The sequence below is a fragment of the Coptis chinensis genome, chromosome 5 (assembly GCF_015680905.1).
Source record: "Coptis chinensis isolate HL-2020 chromosome 5, ASM1568090v1, whole genome shotgun sequence".
In the NCBI taxonomy this organism is placed as follows: domain Eukaryota; kingdom Viridiplantae; phylum Streptophyta; class Magnoliopsida; order Ranunculales; family Ranunculaceae; genus Coptis; species Coptis chinensis.
In genome coordinates, this window is record NC_141460.1 from 90,757,981 (window position 1) to 90,770,148 (window position 12,168).

Here is a 12,168-nt window from a genome sequence, read left to right on the forward strand (position 1 = left end):
AATGGAATCATGAGCAACTTCGTGTCGAGAATAACAAAGTCGGGAGGGATAGTAAAAATCCGAACTTTAACAAGAATATTTTCAACTACACCCCTTGGGATACTTAATAGAACGATCCAATTTAGCTAACCAAAGTCATTTTGGTTGGTTGAAGTATTGTTAGACCAGTTGTTTATATAAATAAAAGGGAGTAAGTTAACACTTCGCCCCGTGTCTAATAAAGCAGGTTGTTATGAAGGTATCACCTAAGGTGCATTGTACTGATGGACTGACCGGGGTCCTTGTACTTAACAATTCCGTTATGTTCGGATAAAGAGGGATATTGTTGATTAAGAATGCTTCGTGGGGTATGTTGGTTTTCCTCTTCTTGGTGCACAACTCTTTTAGAAACTTAAGCGTGTCCAGGTAGACTTTTTATAGCTTCTAGAAAAGGTAGGTTTATAGTCAAATTTTAAACACTTCCCTAATCTCATCAAAATTCTCGTCCTTTTTAAACACAACTAGTCTTTGGGGATATGGTGCTTTATCGCTATTTTTAATGAAGGGATAAAATTATTATTAGGCTTTGCTTTATCTCTATCCGTTTTCCATCTAGGTATCCATATTGGAACCTCTACAGGTGTAGGGTCTTCACTTTCTATTATTGGATCTTGTAATGTTTTCCCCTTTTGGTTGTGGTTTAAGCTGGTACTTCTACGGTTGTAGGGTCTTGGAGTTTCTATTATAGTATTTGGTATGGTATCATTTTTAGTTTTGCGGGTAATCTTTAGGCATAGTCACTTGGTTATCAACTACTGCATACGAGCGAAGGGTAGTAGTACTGTAGGTCCCCTTGGTTTATATTACCATTATCGTGAATCTTTTTTTATTTCAAAGGCGGTGTTTGTTGACTTAGGATTAGGCACTACTTGACTTGGAAACACGCCCGGTTTGGTTATTATTTTGGTTAGAAGACATGTCAATAACCTTTTGGCACAAAGACTGCATCATTTGCATCGTTTGTTTCATCATATTAGAGTTTTGATCATCTTTGATCTTTCATCAAGTTGGAGTTTTGTTGCATAATTTGATTTTGTTTCTCAACAAGGTCACTACTACTTTGTCGTAGATGGTTGTATTGGAATTAAAGCTTGTTGGCGTTCATGTCTTGATGTTGATAGTTACGGGTTATGGGTACTAAACCTCTATTCGGTCACCTAAGTTCCCTTGTCCTTGATGTTGAGTTAAGCTGGTTGAAGTGTGATGGTTGTGGTGGTGTTTGTGCATAGACAAGAGGACAATAGAAGTCGGAATGCTCAAGACTACAAATGAGACATTACAACGAAAGTAGAGTTAATGTTCATGGACCGGAGTGGGTTGTTGTTGAACAGAGATGGCATCTACCTTTTAGTGAGGGCATCGATAAGAGTTCTAAGCTTCGGGATCATGTTTAACCTCACGAGAAGAAGAAGGAGGGCCGGGAGGAATCGTTTCCTCCCAATTGTTGTTCTTCTTAGATTGATCTTCTAAGAATTTATAAGCCTCCAAGGCTCCTTTACTAAGAAAACTACCCCGGTCATGATATCTAGAACCTCCTTATGATAATGTGAAAGCCCCTTGAAGAAAGCACGAACAAAGCGTGTCTTTTCGCAAGATTATGATGCGGGCATTCAATGAGAAGATCGAGTGAAAAAGCCTCCGAAAAGGATTCATGAGGATTATGGTGAAGAAATGAATTTTGTGAAGCATTTCATCCATCTTGATGGTGGGTAAAATTGTTCCATGAACAATTGAACAAGTTGAGCCCATGAGTCCACGAGTTTGGCGTTTGGGAAGTTAACCAAAGGCGCCTTTGTCGGCTAGGGTGAAAGGAAACACTAAGTTTAACTTGATCACGGACTTACGCTAGGATGATGGAATGTAGTGAGAACTTGGTCTATCCTACGCGATGTCTTTGGTAAAGGCTTCTCATGGTCTAAACCATGAAAAACCGGTAACAAGTTAAATATATTAGGGGGATTCGAAAATCCCCCACTAGGTTTGTAAGAACGATGCGACTTAGGGCCATCGTTTAGGGCTTTATAAAAAATCGAGAGAGGAGTCTCTTGTTCTTTAGCCATTGATGCAAGTGTAGTGTGTGAAATTCTAGATAAGTGTTGTATTTATTTCTATGAAAAACAAGCCTGATTATACTAGAATTAAAAACTCCTCGTAAGAGAGAAGGAGTGGAAGAAGGAGTACTGAATCCTTTGCTACTGCGCGTTTGAATAAGCGTCTTGTATCACTGCGATTTAAGTGTATTTAACAAGTTAGAAACACTTAATAACTTTAAGGAATAAAAATATGCATTTACCTATGAAAATTGGGCTGTTAGGATGAATTTTCCTTGTTGGGCGCGGGTAGGGCGCGGGCCAGCGCGGGCGCGCTCAAGGTAAGTTGAAATTACAGTGAATAAGGGCGGGTCGCGCTCAACATGGGCGCGGGCGCGCTCCAGAGTTTTCAAGTTTTAGGCCTTTTATCGTACTCCAAAAAATCTGAAATTTTTACAGTAATTTGCTAAGACGTCTATCAAGTATCCTGTAAAATTTCAGATCGATCGGAGCAGTGAAAGTCCCTCTACAGCCCTCCAAAGTTTGCGAAACCGTTTTCGGACACAATACAAACAACCGAATGGTTAACCCATCAAAACAAATCCAAAAATTTCCAAATTTTTACTGGAGACTCCTGACAGATTCTAGTTGTTCCTGTAAAAATTTAGAGCAATTGGATGTCTACAACCTCTCCTTATTGGATGGTGTTCCAGATATTAAGTGTTTGCAACACTGCAGAAACACACTGGAAACACTCTACTATTTAGGAGGTCAAAACAAATCAAAACTCATCAAATTTTTACTACAAAGTCCTGGATTAGGATACATACTCCTGTAAAAATTATAGAATTTTTAGAACTCCTAAGTAACCTTATTCGTCTGTTTTTCAAGAACATACGGTGTGAAAACTGAAATGCAGCACTGTAAATATCGTATTTTTTTTTTCACAAGGTAAACCAACTTTGAAAAATCTGAAAATATTCTAGTAAATCAACAACACATTAAATATTATGTATGAATATTTTCAGAATTTTCGAAAATTTAGAAATACCTTCACCGCAGTGTTTTTCTCTGTGAATCCATGCCCCTATGCCACGAAACAAATTGAGCGGTTCGAAAATTCAAGAAACAAGAATGAAAAATTAAAAGGGTGGGTGGGTAGAGAATGGGGGATTGCCCCTTGGATTCAAGCAATTGAATTCTTGTCTTGAAGCGAGATTAAAGATGGCAATGGCCCATTTGATAAAAGTAAAAATAATAGAATCCTAAATATTAATGCTACAAGAACACTAATACGTAATCCTACCGTTCTTACGTTTAGATCAATTCTTCTTACTCTCAAAACATAATCATGCAATACAACGAAGTAAGGATTTGTTCCACTCTCAATCTATCAAGACTAAATAGAATTCAACTAATCAAATCCAAAAAAGGAACAATGGTGAGAGTGATGTGTTTGGTGTGAAATTTCTATACTACCATTCTCAACACAAGAACAATAATAACAATAAGACATAATTAAATTAAACCTGAATTTAAAACTAAGATTGTGAATAAAGATAATTAACTTTATTGATCTAATAAAAATAACAATGATATTCAATGATTTAAATAACTAAGCTAAAACAAAGAATGAAACTAATTAATGGAATGAAAACTAAGTAATTAACTAATCTAGATCTAACTTTTTCTAACCCTAAACTCCATTAACATTGGCTTCCTAACCTAACTGCCATTAACAAAGATTCAAGCTTTTGTTTTATACTTCCAGATCCAAAATCGTGCATGGGCTTGGAGCCATGTTTTTGGGCGGAAAATCGGGCCCAAAACCCAATTTCTTTAGTCCAAAATGGGCTCTTGGTTTGCAGTTGGCTTCGACAGATGTTTCGTCCACTTCTGCTCCTCTGATTGGGTCAAGGCTTGGACCATTGCAAAGCTCTTTCTGAGCCGGTCGTTTTGACGTAAGGTAGGCCCAATTCGGAGTCCGAGTCCAAAGATATGGCACTTGGAAGTTCTGGCGACTTTTGCTCCTTTATCTCGCTAAAGTGGCACATTTACGCACATAATGGACTTTGAAGCCCTGAAATGTATAAAAACACGTAATCAGTATTAACTCTTACTTATTATTCACATAATTGGTCTAACAGTATGATTATTAAGGGGTTAAAACTACAGTTTTGGGCTCTTATCAACCACTCAACCTCATTGTCATGTCGGAAAAAATCCACCTGCAGGGTTTACATGACAATCTTTTTGAGCTCTTCAAGGGGACATCATCAACCCGACTTCTTGCAGGACACGGATTCCTTCTATAATCAACAGCACACCTTACATACAATGTCATTACCCAATCCATCGAGTTTGTTGATTCACAAATGAATCTCACTCATTGATGATTTAAAGCAATGTACAATGCATGTAAGTGCCCGTTATTATATCCGGATTAGGAGGACAAGCATCCATAATAATAGAGGCGTTTGTTCTCTTATACCGTCAGTATAAAGAGAAACAACCTCACTTGGTCCTGTTCAATACACACAAAGTGTACTAGTGTAATCCTTATAGTCAAGATAGACTAATAGCAGATTATACTACAACCGTACTAATGGTTTGTCCAAATCCATCTAGGTTGTGAACGATTTACTTATACTTTATAAGGTACTGATGATATGATCTTCTGCGTGTTCACACCATATCATCTACAACATAAAGTATTAGACACATGCATATAACTAATAACATATATAATATGCATAACATTTGCCCATATGATTCTCATTCAAAATATAAAGAATTAGAGTTAATACAAAAGTAATGTTTTTAGTATATAACCCTATCAATCTCCCACTTATACTCAAAGCATTGCTTTTTAGTATACTACTAACAGGACGTTCTTCAGACACCGACGTACCAACACATCCGGTAGGTCGCACACTACCAACACCCTTCCTATTCCTCTCCTCCCTAGTCAATATACCACTGTTCTCGCTCTCCATTATAGACTCAGTTGATAACGCACGATCAGCCTGGCCACAAGCCTTTTTCTTATGGTTCCTCCTTTTTAACCTTATCTCCCAACCTCCCCTTTCAACATAATAGTTCGCTACCTCAGGCAGCTTTTGTTGCTTCTCAACTCGACTTAGCTTAGCGAACTTTTCAATAACTCCACGCTTAGTTCGCCTTGTAATAGCGACCTCTGCAAAACAACTAGCTCATACGTAAGTTTCTTACATCACACATCCAAAAAAAAAAAAAAAAAAAGAAAAGCATATCAGCAAAATTCCAAATCCTACTGTGAATACTAAACCCAAAAGCATAGTAGTTCCCAATTAAAAGCAGCGGCCTCTTCTCCCAGGGTTCGTTACTGACCCCATCTAGAACGCTAGACTTAGCTAATAAATTGTTTTACTAGAAATAAAACAATAATTTGATAAACTAGAAATAATTGTTTTACTCCTACTTAGCTAATTAAACTAGGAAGAAATAAAAACTATATTCTTATACTTGTGATCAAAGTTTCTACTCTCGATTATCATGCAATAATGTAAGCAAAGATTTAGTTCCACTCTTAGTTGTTTAGAACTTAATAGTTTTACTAACTTAACAATTCTAACAATATGATGAGAGCAATGGTTTAATAAGACTAATATGATGGGAATTAATATTAAGATAAACTAAATTATACTATAGCAATTTAATTTGAAGATTTGAATGGGAAGAAGGGATTAGGGGGATTTGATTCAACCTTGATTAAGTCCTAATATGCAATCTAGTATAGATTATTGCAATCCTAACCAATAAAGATTAGGTATTTTGATCCCTAACTATTCATGACATCTCTAACCAACTAATAATTAGCATAAGAGGAAGTTTAACCCATTCTCATGGTGAATAAACTAACCTCTAGATTGATAAACTCTTAAAAGCAATAATCTAACTGACACATCAAGTCTTCATCAAAGCTTCATCAAACCCCTCTAATGGATGTTTAGCTAAGATTCATTAAACTATCATAATTAAAAGAATAAGAATATGACATAATGAAAGAAATAACAATAACTTGGCTTTATTAATGGAGGCTAGATTTAAGAAAACAATAATTAGGTTATACTAAAGAGAGAGAGAGAGAGAGAGAGAGAGAGAGAGGATAACTAAATTATTCTAACTAATGGGAAGGGAGAGAATTAAACTAAGTGGGAGAGTTTATTCTAACTAAAGGAAGGAGAGAGCTTAAACTAAGTAGGAGAGAGGAGAGAGGAGAGAGTTTAGTTTTCCCCTAGACCTCTTTATATAGGAGAGGTTAGGTTTACAATTTTCATGCATGGGCTTTGGAGCCATGTTTTGGGCTACTAAATCAAGCCCAAAACCTATTACATATGTCCAAAAATGCTATGCTGGAATTTACTGTAGTAATATTTTCATCCATTTTTACTTCTATGATCGAGTCAAGGCCTAGACCATTAAAAATCTCTTTCCGAGCCGGTCGTTTTGACATATGATAGGCCCAATTTCGAGGTCTGAGTCCAAAGATACGGCCTGTGGAAATTTTGCTGACTTTTATGCTCTATGTCTGCCCGCATTGACTTTGACTTTGACTTTTCAGCTTTGACCGGTCTTTAAAAAAGTTTTTTCTCCTTGAAACTTGGGTTTTAACCATAAAACTTCTTATTAGCAACCAACATTTGCTCATTTCTCTTGCAAAAGTGATATAATTCTTCACATATTTGATTCAAAAACCTGAAATACACAAAAGCACATAAATAGTATTAACTCTTATTTATTATAAACATAATTGGTCTAAATGTAACATTCTTAAGGGGTTAAAACTACAGTTTTGGGTCCTTATCAAACCACCCCCAAACAGCATTTTGTTTGTCCTCAAACAAAGATGAGAAATTAAAATAAGTGACCAAAAATAGAGTTTTAACTAATCTCATTTGTCAAGTGCGATTGCATTTACCATATGCAATAAAGCCTTAAACCACTAGAAATTTCCTAGTGGACAAGTTATAGCCTCGTGAGAGTTTTCTAGAGAAGATACTGCCAAACTTCATTTATACTACAACGACTAAGAAATAAAATGCATGTTTTCTTATTCATTCTCAGATATCTATACATTTCACTAACAATGAATAAAGAATAATCAATTCGAAACCTAAGCTAATATGTGCATAATAATCAATCATCTACAGATAACCATATATATAATAAACTATGTTATGAAATGCAATAACATATACATTTCTGAAACTTTGGAATAACATCCTTAAGTAGGTCCTCACAAATATGTCAAAACAAAATATTACGATTTTTTCCTCAAGTTTTGTTTCACTCCTCGCGGTAATGCGGATGGGCATTTTTTTCTCACAATCTCAATGACGTACAAGGAAGCTGAGGTCGATCAAACACATCTACCACTTACTATCACACCAACCTATTTCTAATTGAGCTAGAGGTATTTATTAGGTGTTGCAGGGATTATGTGATGGTTTAAGAAGGAAGGAAGTGTATATTCAAAAGACAAGTCTGAGAAAATAAGGTTTTCATATTATGTAACTAGAGAAAACCTTATTCTTACTGTTGCTTCTACACTTTGTTTCCATCCTTAGCCATTTTTTTCCTTTTCTTTTGGCTTTTGACTCCTTTGAATATGTTTTTTGGAGTTCTAACTTTTTTTTTCTTTTTTTTATTTCTTTTTTTCTTTTTTTTTGTTATTTAAAGCAACTAACAAATTCTTGGTTTTCCACAGGTCTTTCTCTTTTCTTTTCTTCATTTCATCCTACTTCTCAGACTCATTCTTAAATTGGGTAGGCTGATTTTGTTTTTATTTTTGTTTTTATAAAAGGGTAAAAGATTTGTGGTTTATGAAAATATTAAAGAAATGCTCAGGGGCGACTAGTGGAAAAATTTCATATAAGTTTGAATTTGTGGCAATATCGATCCAAAAAGGGCCTAAATTTTCGCTTAGGATATGGTATAGTGATCAAACAAGTGGACGTGTGATTTCTCTATTCGGAATTTACTTCTCCCTTTGTGTCATTATTCAGATATTTCACTAATATAAGACTTTTAGGCTATATTCTCACAAGATTTGTAGAATAAATATTCTAGCCTAGGTTTCAGAAACTTACTGCTAATACAAACATAGATGCTCATGCAATATATTTATGAAAAGATGCAATGATTATTACCTACATATTAACCTAAATTTCTAAAAACTATTCTAATTTAAGAGCTAACGTGAAACTTCTAGACTACTATCATCACAGAAAAAGAAACAATACAAATATTCCTAAGTGCATAGTATAAATACTTTTTATTTTTATTTTTATTATTTTTTAATTTTTTACTATAAAACAAAGTGCATATTATACATATGTAGGTGCTTTAAATTACGCGTGTTTCTATGCCACTTCTAAACAAAAATATGTTTTGTCCTCAAAGTATAGAAATAAAAATGATAGAAAATACCATAGAAACACGTGAAATTTTAGAATACCTGCAAAACAAATTTAAAACATACTAATATTGGTAAAGAAAAACAAACGTAACTCTATATGAGTTCCACCCGTTATGGGAATAATAAGAATTAAATTGTTTGGGACATAAGCAAATACTAACAAAAATAAAACTTACCTCATATCCAACATTAAGCATTGTCCTCCTCTTCTATAAAAAGTGAGGTTCCTTTGCGTCTTGCCAAGCCATGATTATTTGTCAGGCCTTATGACATGTATCATCAACCCGTGCTAACCTGTTAAGCGTTACTCGGTCTGATGGCGTTTAAGGGGCAACCTAATGAGTTTGTACCCTCCATCCCGGCCAAGTTATAACACGAAAAGAACGGATGATGCAATTAGTGGGTCTCATAATGTCAACCCCAACCCAATCCGTGTAGCGGTTACAGAAATCAGGAAAGAAACATCGCATTATGCAGCAAACCTAGACAGGTATAAGAAGGTACTTATACTTCATATTATGGGCTCTTGCTAAACTTGATACTAAGGTCTGGGGAATGTCATATAGCAAACGTCCCTCAACTAAAGCAAGAAAAACGTCACCAGCGGCGTTACTCGAGAAGAAAACCGCCACTCCCTTAAGATATTCATCATGATAAAGAACATGGTAGTGCCTATGTTAAGGAACAGGCTACCAAGGGCTACATTATATTGCCCTTGGTCCTCTATACGAAAAATCCCTACCCCAAAAGTCTCATGAAAATACTCATAGTTATAGATGTATACATTATCAGACATATAGCCCCATGAGTTTTGGGGAGCAGGCATAGCCATCCCAACAACAAAGGCAACCAAAAACTTGCTGAAATCCATTGCCTTATCATTAACTATGACAGAGAACACTTGTTCCCCATCTGATCGATAAAAGAACTTAGAATTATCATAGAAATATTCAGTAAGTTTAGGAGAATAAGAGTCATCAGAACTTACCAGTAGATTCTGCCATCTTGACTGCACAATCCTTTCTCATAACCAGCCTCCATAGGTGTCACTTTCAAGAAAATCTTCGAAAGACTGCTCCGGCATAATTATAGAAAATTTCATCTCAAACAATTGCAGTATTGTACTCCTTGAAGTGAGTGCAGAAAACCCCAGAAAAAACACTAGTGGTATGTTGAAGTGAGGGGCGCGGCGCTTGGCGCTTGGAATAGCCTTTGTCGAGGGGGCTGGCGAAAGCACTTTCTACTCTGAAAAAGAAAAATTTGGCGATTGTGATGGGCACGCTCTGTATTAGTGCAAATTGGGGGTGCACCCTTTGAGTAAGTCTTGTGTGGTGGAAAATAGTGGTGCAGTGTGAAGTGTAGAACAAACCACGTATTTATATCACACAAGTTTCTTATTCTAAGTTCCGCAAGTTTCCAAATTATTATGGCAAGATAATGGAAAAAGAAAATTTTCTAAATCTAAAATAGAAACAGATGAGATGCAAACTTGGAAATCAAACCTATAGCTTTTCACTGGAATTGAAGATAGCAATCATCCAATTTCTAAATCTTGAGGTTGCACAAACCAAGAGTATCTAATTCTAGCTATATCCTACTAGCATGGTGCACATACAAACGATAGTTATCAAACATGTAATAATATTTCGAAAAAAATACGTGGATATGAATAAAGACATTGCTAAATAAATAATGCCACCCCCCAAACAAGTTGGAAGGGTGGGATTTACGATAAAAAAAACATAGCATATGCCAAAAATTAAACCAACTTTAAACTTAAATAATAATCAAATACAAAATTATATTCAATATTAACTACTTAACTATAACTGGGAATAAAAATAAACCTAAATGGATAAATATTCTTAAAAATTATACAAATAAACTAGCCACACGATGAGGAAAGCCCAGAATAGCAAGTTGAGTGATCAAGAATGGAAAGACCAAACACCCCACCCCAAACAAATTTTTGAAAACATGGTTTAGAAAATTTGATTTAAAACGTGGGTTTTTTAAAGTCAAATTCCCGAGACTTACTAGACTAATGTTTATAAAGTTTTAAATTTTTTTTACTTTTTATGAATAAGGTTTTATATAAAATAAAACAATTTAGCAATAAGGACGTAAATCACTCCATAGAGATACACGACTCAAAAAATGAGAAAACATGTAAGAGTGGAAATTGTAAATTACATTAACCGTTGACTTAGGATCTAGTACTTACAATCATACACTCCAAAGGGAGGGTCCGGTTACCTTAATAGTGCACTCCCATGATATAATATTGGAATGGAGTACACTGAAGGATAAAATGAGTATTTTATAGTCAGATACTAAAGACTTTATCTAAAACATGTATTAACATGCAGTTTACCATATATCAACAATCAAAAAAGTTGCAGGTCTGTCTATAAATAATTAACACGGACAACACCCCCAAACAAAATCAAGCACCATGATTTCCTATGACGTGGCATAGCGGAATGAGAGTGAATACCGATGGATCTAGAATCTAACCTAGCATGCAATTTCTTCTTTTTTCTCCAACAAAAGGGTGGGCAAGTGAATGATCGTGAAAAAATGGATGGTTGTGGAAGATATGCTGGATATGGATAAGTATTAGAAGGAAGAAATGGAAAAAATGAGAATGTGGGTTTAGCACAAAACTCATTGGTGGTATGGATTGGTGTAATCACACATCTAAAAATGAAAGTATCAGATGGCTCTTTAGGTAGTATTTTCTTACTATAAGGGTTTAGAAAATCATAAAGCACAGGAGAAGCAAGAGGGTCAAGTGCAAACTCAAGGTTCCTTTAAAAATGTGGAGGGCGGAGAACATTGATGGAAGATGAATTAGTGACAAGATGATGTGAGGTGGGTAAAGAAGAGGTGTAAAAGAGTCAAAGGAAGTCTTCCTCGATTTCATCTACGTCCAGGGAGTCATCATCAAAGTCAAAACTTTCGAAGGAAAGAAATTGGTGCATCTGATTCTCAGGAAACGTGTTACTGAAATAATCTTGAGCTAAGCTCTCGATCATGCTAACTTCTCCATCGATAGTCGTATCGAGTAACTGTTGCATTATTTTAAAAACATTCACCTCGACAGCAAGGTGTCCAAAGGACATGGACATCGAACCATTCGCGGTAGTTTATGAACGTGTTGGCAGTTGCCAAGAAAGGACGCCCTAAGATGATAGGAACAAAGTCGTTAGTGACTTCTGTGTCTAGGATAACGAAGTCGGTTAGGTAGTAAAAATCTTGAACTTTAACAAGCACGATTCAACAACATTCTTAGGATACTTAATAGAACGATCAACTAATTGCAACGTCATTTTAGTTGGTTGCATATCTTTTAAACCTATTTGTTTATATAAATAATAAGGGAGTAAGTTAACACTCGCCCCAAAGTCTAATAGAGTAGTTGTCGTGTGGGTATCCCCTAAGGTGCATTAATTATACAGTAGGACGACTAGGGTCCTTGTACTTAATGATTCCATTATGTTCAGATATTATGAGAAACTGTTAAGTTAAAAAGGTGCCTTTTGGAATGTTTGTTTTTCGCCTAGTAGTGCACAACTATTTTAGAAACTTAGCATGTTGTGGTAATTTTTTAATAGCTTCAAGAAAAGGTAGATTTAT